Raw genomic sequence first — 11695 nt, 5'->3', positions numbered from 1 at the left:
TATGTTCCAGACCAACCTGCTGTAAGTGAAAATCCGTGATATAGAGAGAGGCCATACAAAATTTTTTTTTGGGTATAGTTATACACCTCACACACACTTCAAACAAATTTAAACTAACACTATTAAAACACATTAGGATACAAGCAATCGCAAGCGTACATGTTGTACTGTCTATAAAATACTGTTGCAGTATAAGTGGTGTGTACTGTGAAGACTACTAGATGACTGTCATGCATGCCCAAGGTATGGAGTTCCATAGCAGGTTATGTTAAATTGAGAGTCGACACAGTCAATGGCAGTTTCCGGTATGTGCATATGGTAATTTTTTATGTAATATTCATCCAGGTTTTAACAATATGCATACTGCAGTAACTATAGCACATATATGATTGAAATGACATTTTAAAACACCATACAAGTTTACCGCATTCACTTAAAAAAAAAAAAAAAAAAAAAGTGGAATACCAAATTACATGCTTTATATTGTCCAACCAGTGGTGGGAAGTAAAGTACAGATACTTCATTACTGTACTTTAGTAGATTTTTCAGCTCTGTACTTTATTTTTCTGACAACCTTTTATTTGTTTTCCCTACATTTGAAAATATCTGCATGTTCAACTCCTTACTTCGTCAAAATAGGCCTGTTACTTTTTTCAACCTTTGCAGATGACGACATGCCGTAAGAACGACTTAACTAGAGAGAGGTAAAGTCAACCGCAGTTGAGTTAATTGAGGTCTTCTAAGGCAGAAAAAAACTGCGACAGCAGTGACATGGCGGAATGTGTGTCACAATTGGTTATAGTCTGATGTAGGACTGGACCCAAAAGCAGGCGGAGGTGGAAGGAGTAGATGGAAATGGTTTATTTGGAGGAAGCTCAAGGTGTGTATTTCCGAGGCATGCTGGTGGCTCGCGGGAACAAGGAACAGTCAGGAGACGGTAGCGGGAGCAGGTGGCAGGACTTGATGGCACGGTTGGAACGGGCATGGACCCCCATTCAACAGAAACCTTACCGGCTTAAGCATTGAAACATGAAATGAAAATGATAGAGGAAGTTTTAACTGTACCGAGGTAGCATTGATGATTTTACTGATAGGAAAGGGACCAATGAAGCATGGAGCGAGCTTATAGGATTCAGTTTGGAGGGAAGATTACAGGAAGAAAGCCAAACCATTTGACCCACCTTTTATTCAGGCACGGGAGAGCCAAGAAGATCTGCCACCCGCTTATTCTTTTTGGCTGAACGCATAAGAGCAGCCCTGACATCCTTCCAGACAGCTTTGACTCATCAAAAGGTTCTCGCTTATGCTGGGAACCGCCACCGTATGTTGTTGTTCCTTAAACAGAGGAGGTTGGAAAGCATAACATGCCATGAAGGGAGACATACCTGTGGTAGAGCTGGTGTGGGCATATTCCACCCATGGGAGAAAGATGCTCCAGGAGGCGGGATTGCGAGCAGCAACACAGTGAAGAGCAGATTTCAAGCTTTGATTCTCCCACTCCATCTGGCCGTTGGATTGGGGGTGATAGCCGGAAGACAGGCTGGGTGCTGCGCCCACTGCCTTGCAGAACTCCTTCCAGACCTAGGAGGAGAACTGAGGACCTTGGTCCGAGACACTGTCAATAGGGATGCCGTGAAGTCTGAAAACATGAAGGACTAGCAGCTTAGCAGTCTCAAAAAGAGAGTACAACTTGGGAAGGGGTACATAATGGACATACTTGGAGAAATGATCCATGAGGGTGAGAATGATGGAATTACCTTTGCAGGGGGGGGGTAGACCAGTAACAAAGTCCAGGGAAATGTGGGACCAGGGGTGACTTGGAATAGGTAACTGGCGCAGCAGACCAGCTGGGGGTCAATGTGAAGTTTTACCTCGGGCACAGACGGAGCACGCTAGGACAAACTCTCAGGTGTCTTTAGCCAGGCTGGGCTACCAGAAGTGTTGCTGGATGAAATGGATGGTGCGGGTGATTCCGGGATGACAGGTGAGTTTAGAGTGGTAGACCCACTGAAGGACGTCAAAGTGTGCAGAATTGGAACAGCCGGTTAGGAGGTCCGGTCTTGGGATCCGGGTGAGTCTTCTGAGCCTCCTTAACCACCTGTTCAATCTCCCAGCTCTTTGTGGGTGGAGGGAATGGGCCAGTCAACGACTGCTTGAATTTTTCGCTGGGTCCGGTTGTAGTTGTCCCTTGGCGATGATGTATCCCAGGAAGTGCACGAAGGAAAGGTGGAATTCACATTTCTCAGGCTTGACAAAGAGACTGTTCAAGGTGACGCTGACACCAGGGTATTACAAATCGGAACCAAGGATACCCGTGGGAACGCTCATACAGGAGTGAGAGCTGGAAGAGGAGTTGGTTTGATTCACCATGACGCTCCTGGGTTGTGGTGAGCACTGTCTTTTCGGTTTGAGGGTGCAAGTGGCGATGAAGTGACCTGGCTGACCACAATAAAGACATAACTGTTGGTTTAATCGGCATTGACGTTTCAGGGGATTTAGTCGCATTTTACATAGTTGCATCAGCTCCTCCAGTCTGGTGGGAGGTAAGGACGTTCAGTGTGACGCAGATTGGCTGGATGTGCTGTGCCTGCAGACGGTGTCAAACTGGACGTTTCAACCCCCTTCTCTCTATTTCTTGGAGATGATTGTCTATCTTAATAGCTACTGAAATTAATTCCTCCAAAGAGGTGGGCTCATCCCCGGCTGCGAGCTCATCTTTGAGCCGTATTTCCAAGGCGTGATGATGGCTCGGGGAACAAGGAAGAGTCAGGAGACGGTAGGCGGGGCCAGGTGGCAGGACGTGACGGCGTGGTTGGACCCGGCAGCGAAGCTGGTGACACGGTAGGGAATCCTGGAAGCAGAACAGCACATATGACGGTAAGTATCACTGCAGATAGTTCGGAAACAATTAGCAACAAGAGATGATGCCGTGAGAGCAGAGCTGTGTACCACCAACAATAGTGAAATAGTCTGGCGCTGGAGTTCTGGGTGAGGCAGGCTTAAATGCAGGCAGAAATCAGTGTTGCTTGAAGACAGGTGTGCAGCCCAGGTGATGCTGATTGCTGGGGCGAAGAGGGCGGGAGAGGTAGAGACAAGGCGCAAGGTGCCACCGAACCTCCAACAGAGGAACTGCAGGGCATGGATCATGACAACGTGAACCGGCAGCATTAACTGCGACGGTAACAAATTTGGAAGAGCAAGATATTCCCCATCCAGGGTCTTAAGGAGTGGATGCTGCGGGCTACGGCTCATAAGATGATTCGTGGCTCGTGTCAGCCTAAAAACTACAGGCTTCTGGAGTTCAGAAATTATCCGTCTAATCAGAATCAGAATCATCTTTATTGGCCATGTACAGGTATGTTAAAACACACAAAGAATTTGTATCCTGTAGTTGGAGCGGTGAACGACTGGTTAGCACATCTGCCTCACAGTTCTGAGGACCGGGGTTAAAATCTCGGCCCTGCCTGTGTGGTGTTTGCATGTTCTCCCCGTGGCTGCGTAGGTGTTCTCCGGGCACTCCGGTTTCCTCCCACATCCCAAAAACATGCGTGGTAGGTTAATTGAAAACTCTAAATTGCCCATAAGTGTGAATGTGAGTGCAAATGGTTGTTTTTTGATATGTGTCCTGTGATTGGCTGGCAACCAGTTCAGGGTGTAGCCCGCCTCTCGCCTGAAGATAGGGCTGGGATAGGTTCCAGCACGCCCGGGACCCTAGTGAGAATAAGTGGTACAGAAAATGGATGGATGGATAGTTGGAGCTACTTTAGCATGACAACAAACAGCCACTATGAAAAAATAAAAATTTAGTACAGCTATGCAATTAATGCAAAATAAGGCACCAGCAAGAATGAGCATGGAAAAAATGTTAAAAGATGTTTTTTTTATTTTTTATTTTTTTATTTATTTTTTTTTAAATGTCACAACACCAATGTGCAAAATTGGCATTACATGTCACAGTGGAATTGAAAGTCAACTGTTTAAGAAGTTAATGGAAAGAGGGAAGAAGTTGTTAGAATGCCCGCTGGTTTTAGTCTGCATTGTTCGAAAGCGCCTTCCTCGGAAAAAGAGCTGGAAAAGGTGGTGACCAGGATGTGGAGGGTCCAAGAGAGCCTGACCTTGTCTGAGTTGTGTCAGCGTGCAAGTCCCCGAGTGTGTGTGTGTGCGTGTGTGTGTGTGTAGCTTTTTGTGTACCAAGTTATCAAAATGGTTAATGTATATAATTAACATTTGACAAAACAAAACATTCATTAATTTTCCATACCGCTTATCCCAGCTATCTTCGGGCGACAGGCGGCATACACCCTGAACTGGTCGCCAGCCAATCGCAGACAAAACAAAACAAATTTTCTTTTCATATTTTCTCCAGAAACTCTGGAATTCTGTATGTTTCGCTGGATCACCTGTATGACAAATGCCAATGTAAAGGGAATGCTTCTTCAGGTCCTACTCTGACCACTATTACAACATAGGTTTGGTGTAAAGTCACAGGGGAGGTGCAGCAGGAGTTTGTATTGAAGAAGTACTGCATATTTTATTTAGAAAACACTATTTAATTTGTATTCTTTTGGTTTCATAATTTTAATTATTTTAAACTATTTATTGTGTTTAATGGGGGCACAGTGAATGACTGGTATTTACATCTGCCTCACAGTTTATAAATAGTTTGGCGTTGAAAGATTCTGCATGAATTTGCATGTTCGTGCTGTGATTGTGTGTTTTCTCAGTGTTCTGCGGATTTCTCCCACATTCCAAAAACATGCATGTTAAGTTAATTGAGGACTTTAAATTGTCCCTAAGTGTGAAATGTGAGTTTGAATGGTGTTTTGTGTACATGTGCCCTGTGATTGGCTGGCAAGCAGTGTGGCGGACTCCTCAAGTTCGAAGTCACGGCTCCAGCACACCAGAGTGACCTTAAGAGGATATAAGCGGTTCATGAAAATGTATGGATAGAATGTGTTTTATGTTTGATCTTTATCATGTACAACACTTTGTTACAACTACGGTTGTGTCTTTAAAGAGCTCTGGAAATAAAGTTAAGCTTTGTGCTTAGGTAGCTACATTTCAGATCTGTACTAAAAAAAAAAAAAAAGCAAATTAGTTGAATTAAAACTACTTTTACCAATCTTTTTTTACACAAGCATATGTACTTTTATTTTTGCCATCACGTCACCAGTGTATGGTTGTATTTTTACTGTCATAAGAAGAGTATTTATTCATTCATTCATTCTTTTAAATGAACGACCAAGTCTACAGACAAATTACTAGCTTATTATTATTTTTTTTTTAGTTAACTAAAAATAGAAATACAATACATAAGAATAATACACAACACTAAGATAAGTCAACACGTGAAATTAAATAAAATGTAAGCAAAAGGCACATGAAAGAAATGAGCTCTATATTATTTCTCTAATATGTATATTACATTCTTTACATATTCTTTTGGTCCGAACCGCCAGGTGCAAACAATAATACAAATTTCCTAAATTAGAAAATGGTAACATCCTGAACACAACATATGGTTGCTGGCTAACTTGCAAACTTTACACAACGACCATGAAGCCAAAATTAAGATAAGGTTGACAACATACTGTACAACAACAACTATATTTTTTTCAGCTCAAATAGTACATGTGTAATCGTATTTTACATGGAGGTTTGAAATTTGAAATAGTAATTCATAAAGTCCGGGCTACCACGTGACGTGGTTAATACACTTCGTCACCTACCTGGCCAGTACTCACTTCACTTCATTCCGAGAAAGCTGCCCGTGCAATCCCTGAACGCAACGCTGCTTTTTAAAAAAAATATTTTTATTTTTTTCCTCTTCCTTTCCACGGGCCAAGTGTTTATAGTGTGGAACGTGTTAAACCGGTCGTGTGGCTTAGTGAGGGGCGGACAGGTGAGGCTACGGTGGTGGGGGGTTGGAGGAGGAAGGGCGCAGTGCTGTGGTGTCAGAACAAGCAGGAAGGAAGAAACATGGTGCGGTGACACAGCAGCCGGACACCCACGGAGAACAGTATTCATCCATTTTTATCAAGTTGTTCCCACCCTTCAGCAAAGAACACGTTGTAAGTACAGTTTAAGATAATCTTAGACATTTTTACTTGGTCCGTTTCAGTTTTGTGTTAAAGAGTTTTTTGTTTGTTGAAACACCGTCAAGGGAGTGTCAGTGCCTCACCTGGCGACTTCTCTTCCTCCATCAACATATTTATCTTTTGTCAGTAGTAAAGTATAATGTGTGTGTTTTTAAAAAAATGTTTTTTATCTATGTCCCACTGTATCTGAAATGTATTCTCCCTATCAGAACTGGAACTGTGTGCTTAAGGGTTGTAACTGAGCCAAAATTAAACAAAAAGTTCAAAATCTGTTATCACATGTCAAGCCACCAGACAAATGTGCTTTCCAACACTGTTCCCAAACAGTCCAAATATTTTTTCTTTCCCCCACACTGGTTGCACGCTTTCCTTGCAATAAAAGCACACACATGGGCAAATGCTCGTATTTGATAATATATGCCAAATCAAAGATTCCAATGCACAATTTTGGAATTCAACAATGTGTTTATTATTATTATTAGGTTGCAGTGGTGCAGCATACTGAGGCGGATCGAATTTCTGATGAGTTTGGTTACCTTCTTTAGGTACTTGACACTAGCAAAATGTAAAAATAGTTCAAGTATGACCCTGTAAAGTTGCACACCACTGCAAAATGCAACCACAATAACTAATTAAACTAATTGTTGATTTAGAAACACAGCACTCGTATAAAAAAAAAAGGCCAAATTTAGTTTAGATACAACTAATCTAGTGAAACCAATTACTCTTTAAAATATTTGAACCTTTTGTAGCATTTAATTAGTACTGTATATAGTTAGGCAGTTTACCTGAGAATAATCCTCAAATCCTTTAATTCAAGTAGTGATTTCTAATTAATCTTGAACTGTGATTAGTGAGGAGTTTCCACTCTGAGCAGAACGTGCAATTACTTAAATAGGCTCTGAGGCCCTTTCTTCGCTATCTAGCTACAATATATGAGCAATATTTTGGTGATGATGTTCACTGTAAACTATCAGAACTGAACCCCAAGTTCCCCCAGAATTTTGACTCTTTATTTTATTTAAAAATGCTGCCTATGTTGTGTTAACAAGTTGGAGAAGGCCCTTTTTGCGTGTGCACAAAGCAATATCCCTGAAGGCATGTTTCTGTGAGTTTGTTGTGGAAGGATTTGCAAAGAACCCTGATCTCAAAAGCCCATTAAACACTTTTGGGTGGACTAGAAGAGAACCAGGTAAACCAGGTCCTCTCTCAGGTTTAATGTCAGTGACCTCACAAATGTTCCTCAGGATGAATAGACATAAGTTCCCATAGGCACTCTCCAGCACTTAGAATGCCTTCCCAGAAGTGTTGAAGTTGTTCTAGCTGCAAAAGGTGGTGCGTAAGGGTCCAATTCTACATTGTTTTCTGATTTAATTTCCTGTATTAGTAATGTTACAATGCTCCAGTACTGTTGTGTTGGCTTACAACTAGCCTGTCTCTATTAGCCTGTGGTGCCTTCCAATACAAATCTTTCAATAACCTAGTTAGTTAAAAACAGAGTTAGTTAAAAAAAAAAAAAAAAATTATTCATTTTCATTGTTTTTCGGAAGTCTAAGTTGGTCACAACATGACAGTGTAATCAGCAATCAGAATCACTTAAGACAGCACAGCACACGCCGAAAATGGCTTTACAGTACATGCTTTGAACGCTGCAATCTTCAATTGTTGAACTACTACTTTGGTTGAGGAGGATGTTGTATCTTAACACAGTGTGGACTAGGTCTTCCAAGCTGCCCCACTGTTTATCTTATCCCTTATCATTAATTAGAATGGAGACGAGCTAAATTAATCTTCAATGTTTTATAATTCAATTCCCACTCAAAAATGGGAAATCAATTCATCAAACACAACATTTTAAGCAGTAATTAAACTGTCAATTTAAGGGATGTGCTTAATCAATGGTAAGAGTTCTGTAAATTATGTTGAATCAATTGTTGCTCAATCATGCACAGAAGTAAGGCAAAATGGATTTCACTACTTGGCTGCTGTATCATCTAAACAGGAGTTAACTGTTATTTTCTGCCATCTAAAGTCAACATTAATGAATTGACAGTTTTTAAAAGACTATTTCTTATTTGTAATCCACATTGCTATTCACATGTTCAGACACTGTTTTCCTACTTGTCCTGTTTGAACCCTTATGCTAATAGTGTTATAATGTCAGTAAATGACAGTTTGACTACCTGATCAATAAGGTTTGTCGCTGGAAATAGACTTTTCTTTGTTTGCTGAGATGAACATGCAGCGCATAATAATTTCTTGGTGCCATGCATAGACCAGGCAGCATCAGGCCTCTGTGGACTGACATTAAGTGGATTTTATTAGTTTGATTCCTGCTGTGAGAACAACTAGAGAATCTCAATTATGACTCGACTCAAAGCCAACAGCCTTCATTTGACACAAACACTCAATGGACTGGAATGGTCACCTTCTCTACTGTATCACTTCAAAGGTACAACTATTTTTCAAACATAGACAAATTGGCAAAGGCACACTGAACAGTATTTGGTTTATACAATGAAACCTTACCTAGGGGGATGGGGGGGACCACATTCATCCTAACTGAAATGAGCAAATCACAATAGTCATTTACTAAAATTAGATGGCTAAATTGATCATTTTCCAATTGTTGTGCTTTATAAAAGTGGATTTTTTTTTTTTTTAAAACAACTTCTGTAACCAATTTTCAATTTCATAGACAAAAATGTGTGTTACTTTTTTATAAGGGGGATGAAGAAAACAAATATTAAAATGTCGCCTGTGACTGTCTGAACCCATTTCCACTTGAAAACCTTTTCTGTTTTGTGAACTTCTCGTTCATTGACAAAGACGGATTGTTGACTTCATTACTTGACAGTTGTTTTGTCATGTAACTGCTGTGGTTTAAGTTGTAGAAGAGCGAGTGAGGCCATCTATGTAAAGGTTGCGAAACAATCTCTAAACAGTGGAGAAAACGTATAACACCACCTGTCTCCCACACACAGTATAATGCAGTCCTTTCATCCCTCCGAAAGATATTAAATAAACGAAGAACTGTATAGATTATTAACGAGGGTGATTCCACCTAAAAGACTGTCATTGGCTGGCAGAGGCCCCTCTAAAATCTATTTAATGTGTCTGTGTCTGTCGTTTAGCATCCCAAAAGGGTGAAACTTTTTTTGGGGCGTGCATCTTATTTAGAGGATTAATACTTGGGTTTCCACACCAACACTCAAGCTAGCGATGTCCTACCTTGCCTTTATTGCATGAACTGATGAAACCTGCTTGGATGAGAGGCAGATAGTCTTGTCAGACAATCAGAATAATCAAGTTGGGATCCATTCAATGCGAGAAGTTGTCATTTTTCTTGTCGCACAATGAAAGTTCCTTCAGGAGTTATACTTCATTTTGATCACTTTTAACCTCCACCAAGCACAAAAGTCCAAAGACAAGTTCAGTGGCACATTGACGCAAATAAATTGCAGTTTCCATGAAAATTTGTGAACGGATTGCACATTTAAAATTTGTTACATTCTGCTACAAATTTTGGTGTGGCAAGAGAAATTGATTTTCTTTTCTTTTTATTTTTTTTTTTACCATTAGAGTCACTATGGAACAGTTCCCATGCCTCAGAATGGAAATTGTAGTTCCTGTCCATCTATTATGAATAAATACAAACTTGCGGACAGGCATTTTAACACAAATATGGCGCTCCACAATTTATTTTTTATGTGACACAGATTTTCTCTTTTTACCCTTGTCTGAATATAAAATCAAATGGGTAAGTCATTTTATGTCCTCCTCTGTGAATCAGTCAGTGGCCTGCTAATATGATGAGAGACGAATAAACAAATATAGTGCATGAGTGTCATTCACTGCTATTAGTTGCTGTCCATCAACTAAGATATCACCGCTCAAGAAAAAAAAAGCAGAATTGCTGCTCACTTGGTCACTCTTTTAGAATGGCTTTGAAAGTTTGGAAAATTGTATTTAAGTGTAAACTTGAAGAGCCGAAACACTGTCACTGGTGTTTATTTGATTAGTAATTTTGCTTTACAATGTAAGTCGTCATACAACTCTAGCTGTAGGGACAATCATGGCGTAAGCAATAGGAATGAAACTGTGCAGTATATATTATTTGCGAGCAGGTCTCTACTTGCTTACAAAGTTCCAGAATAATTTCACTCATGACAAGTGATGAAAAGTTCAGAATAGGCGATCTGGTGTGGTGGGATTAATGTTGTCGATTTCTGTTGCACTTCCAAAAAGAAGTAACCATTGTGTCTTTTGTTTTCTCGTTATTTATTTAAAACACTGACAAAAGACCCTCAGGTGTTACAGAGATGGTCTGCGTCGCCCTCACTGCTACATTAGTCTCAGTTGTCACAGGCCAGAGGCCTCGTGCAGCCACAACCACGCATACCATGGAGAGCCTCCATTGCGGAAACTGACTATTATTGTGTGCTGTTCTATGATTCAATCAGTATTGAATCATTGATAGAATATAATTGGGATCTAATATAAAGCCTATTTATACATGTATCTGGCTGCACATTTGTATTTTAACTGGTATCTTTTGTTGGTTTCTATCAAAATTGTCTCATAGTGCCAAATTTTATGCATGTCAGCTGGCAACTGATTCCTTCTGCCGTTAGTTGTTTGCTGAGTGGCACCTTATCTGTGTCACTCCTTGTGCTACGTTTCATTTTTCTGCTCTTCACCTTACCTGTCTGAGCAAGAGCTGAGCCACCCCCCCACTCTCAGGTTTCATTGTCGTCATCACGGTATGCTCTCCTTACCCCGCCCTCTGTCATTGTTGCCATAGTTACGTCCCATAGCCAGATACCACCAAACCTGTTTTCTGAGTGGGGTGATGCTACTGCTGAGGTGGTTTTTCGTCTAGGATGTTCTCAATAATTATTTTGTATCAGTATGTTGTCTCAAGCAATGCTGTTAAACTACTGGTAATTCATTTTCATTTCAATTTTCTAATTCATTTTAGGGGGAGATTTAAAGTTAATTTAATTAAACTTTAAATATCCCCCAAAACAACACCAAAAAATGCTACTTCACACCTCTTAATAATTTTACAGCAAGGTTTTTACAAGTTTTTTATTTTTTATTTTTATTATTATTTTTTTTTGCATTGTCACACCAGGTAGGGCATATTCTGATGGTACCATCCATCAATTGTCTGAATTGACTGTATCATCACATTTATTTGACACTGCAGGTAGACAATGTATAAAAACAATGCCACTGGGTTCTAGTGTTTTTTTTGTTTTTGTTTTTTTCTTCAAATCACGTTCAAGGAAGAATCAGTGTTGATGTGTGCGTCTTTAGTGATAACATATTTCTACAAGAGTATTTAAGGGTTGTTTAGTCCTCACATTTGCGATGTTGTTCAACTGGATGATGACGTGGGCTCGATTTAAAAATACCTTGCATTTTCAAGTCACCTTTGTCCACCTCTGTTGCCACACTGAATACAATAAAACATGCAGGTATTTTGCCCTGAAAAGAAAATCGGCCGCCCTCTTCCTCAGTTCCATAGTTCAATTATGACGCCCATGTGTCAATTGTAGTTTATGGTGTTGAGCAGGGCATATCACTAACAC

At 40.4% G+C, this 11695-nt stretch overlaps 1 protein-coding gene and 1 long non-coding RNA gene across 4 annotated transcripts in view; one reads left to right on the top strand and one right to left on the bottom strand.

Annotated features, from left to right (window-relative positions):
- Positions 1-236: 236 nt before the first annotated feature.
- On the bottom strand, positions 237-5850 carry LOC133413583 (uncharacterized). Of its 3 annotated transcripts, none has more exons than XR_009769892.1 (5): positions 5730-5850; positions 2953-3129; positions 1758-2851; positions 1182-1639; positions 237-1014 (listed from the first exon to the last, which is right to left on the bottom strand). It is a non-coding gene; the product is annotated as an uncharacterized LOC133413583 (long non-coding RNA). The 3 variants fall into 3 exon arrangements; XR_009769890.1 differs by having other exon boundaries at positions 2950-3129; positions 5730-5849; XR_009769891.1 differs by having other exon boundaries at positions 2957-3129; positions 5730-5849.
- Positions 5851-5929: 79 nt separating this feature from the next.
- The window catches only part of atp8b1 (ATPase phospholipid transporting 8B1), a 28896-nt gene continuing 23130 nt past the window's right edge, over positions 5930-11695 (top strand). Inside the window, 1 exon segment of the mRNA XM_061698147.1 lies at positions 5930-6071. The gene's annotated coding sequence lies outside the window, so the exon portion shown is untranslated.

The sequence above is a fragment of the Phycodurus eques genome, chromosome 15 (genome assembly GCF_024500275.1).
Source record: "Phycodurus eques isolate BA_2022a chromosome 15, UOR_Pequ_1.1, whole genome shotgun sequence".
NCBI classification, from domain to species: domain Eukaryota; kingdom Metazoa; phylum Chordata; class Actinopteri; order Syngnathiformes; family Syngnathidae; genus Phycodurus; species Phycodurus eques.
The sequence above is the reverse complement of the archived record's forward strand: the minus strand, read 5'-3'. Positions and strand labels throughout refer to the sequence as shown.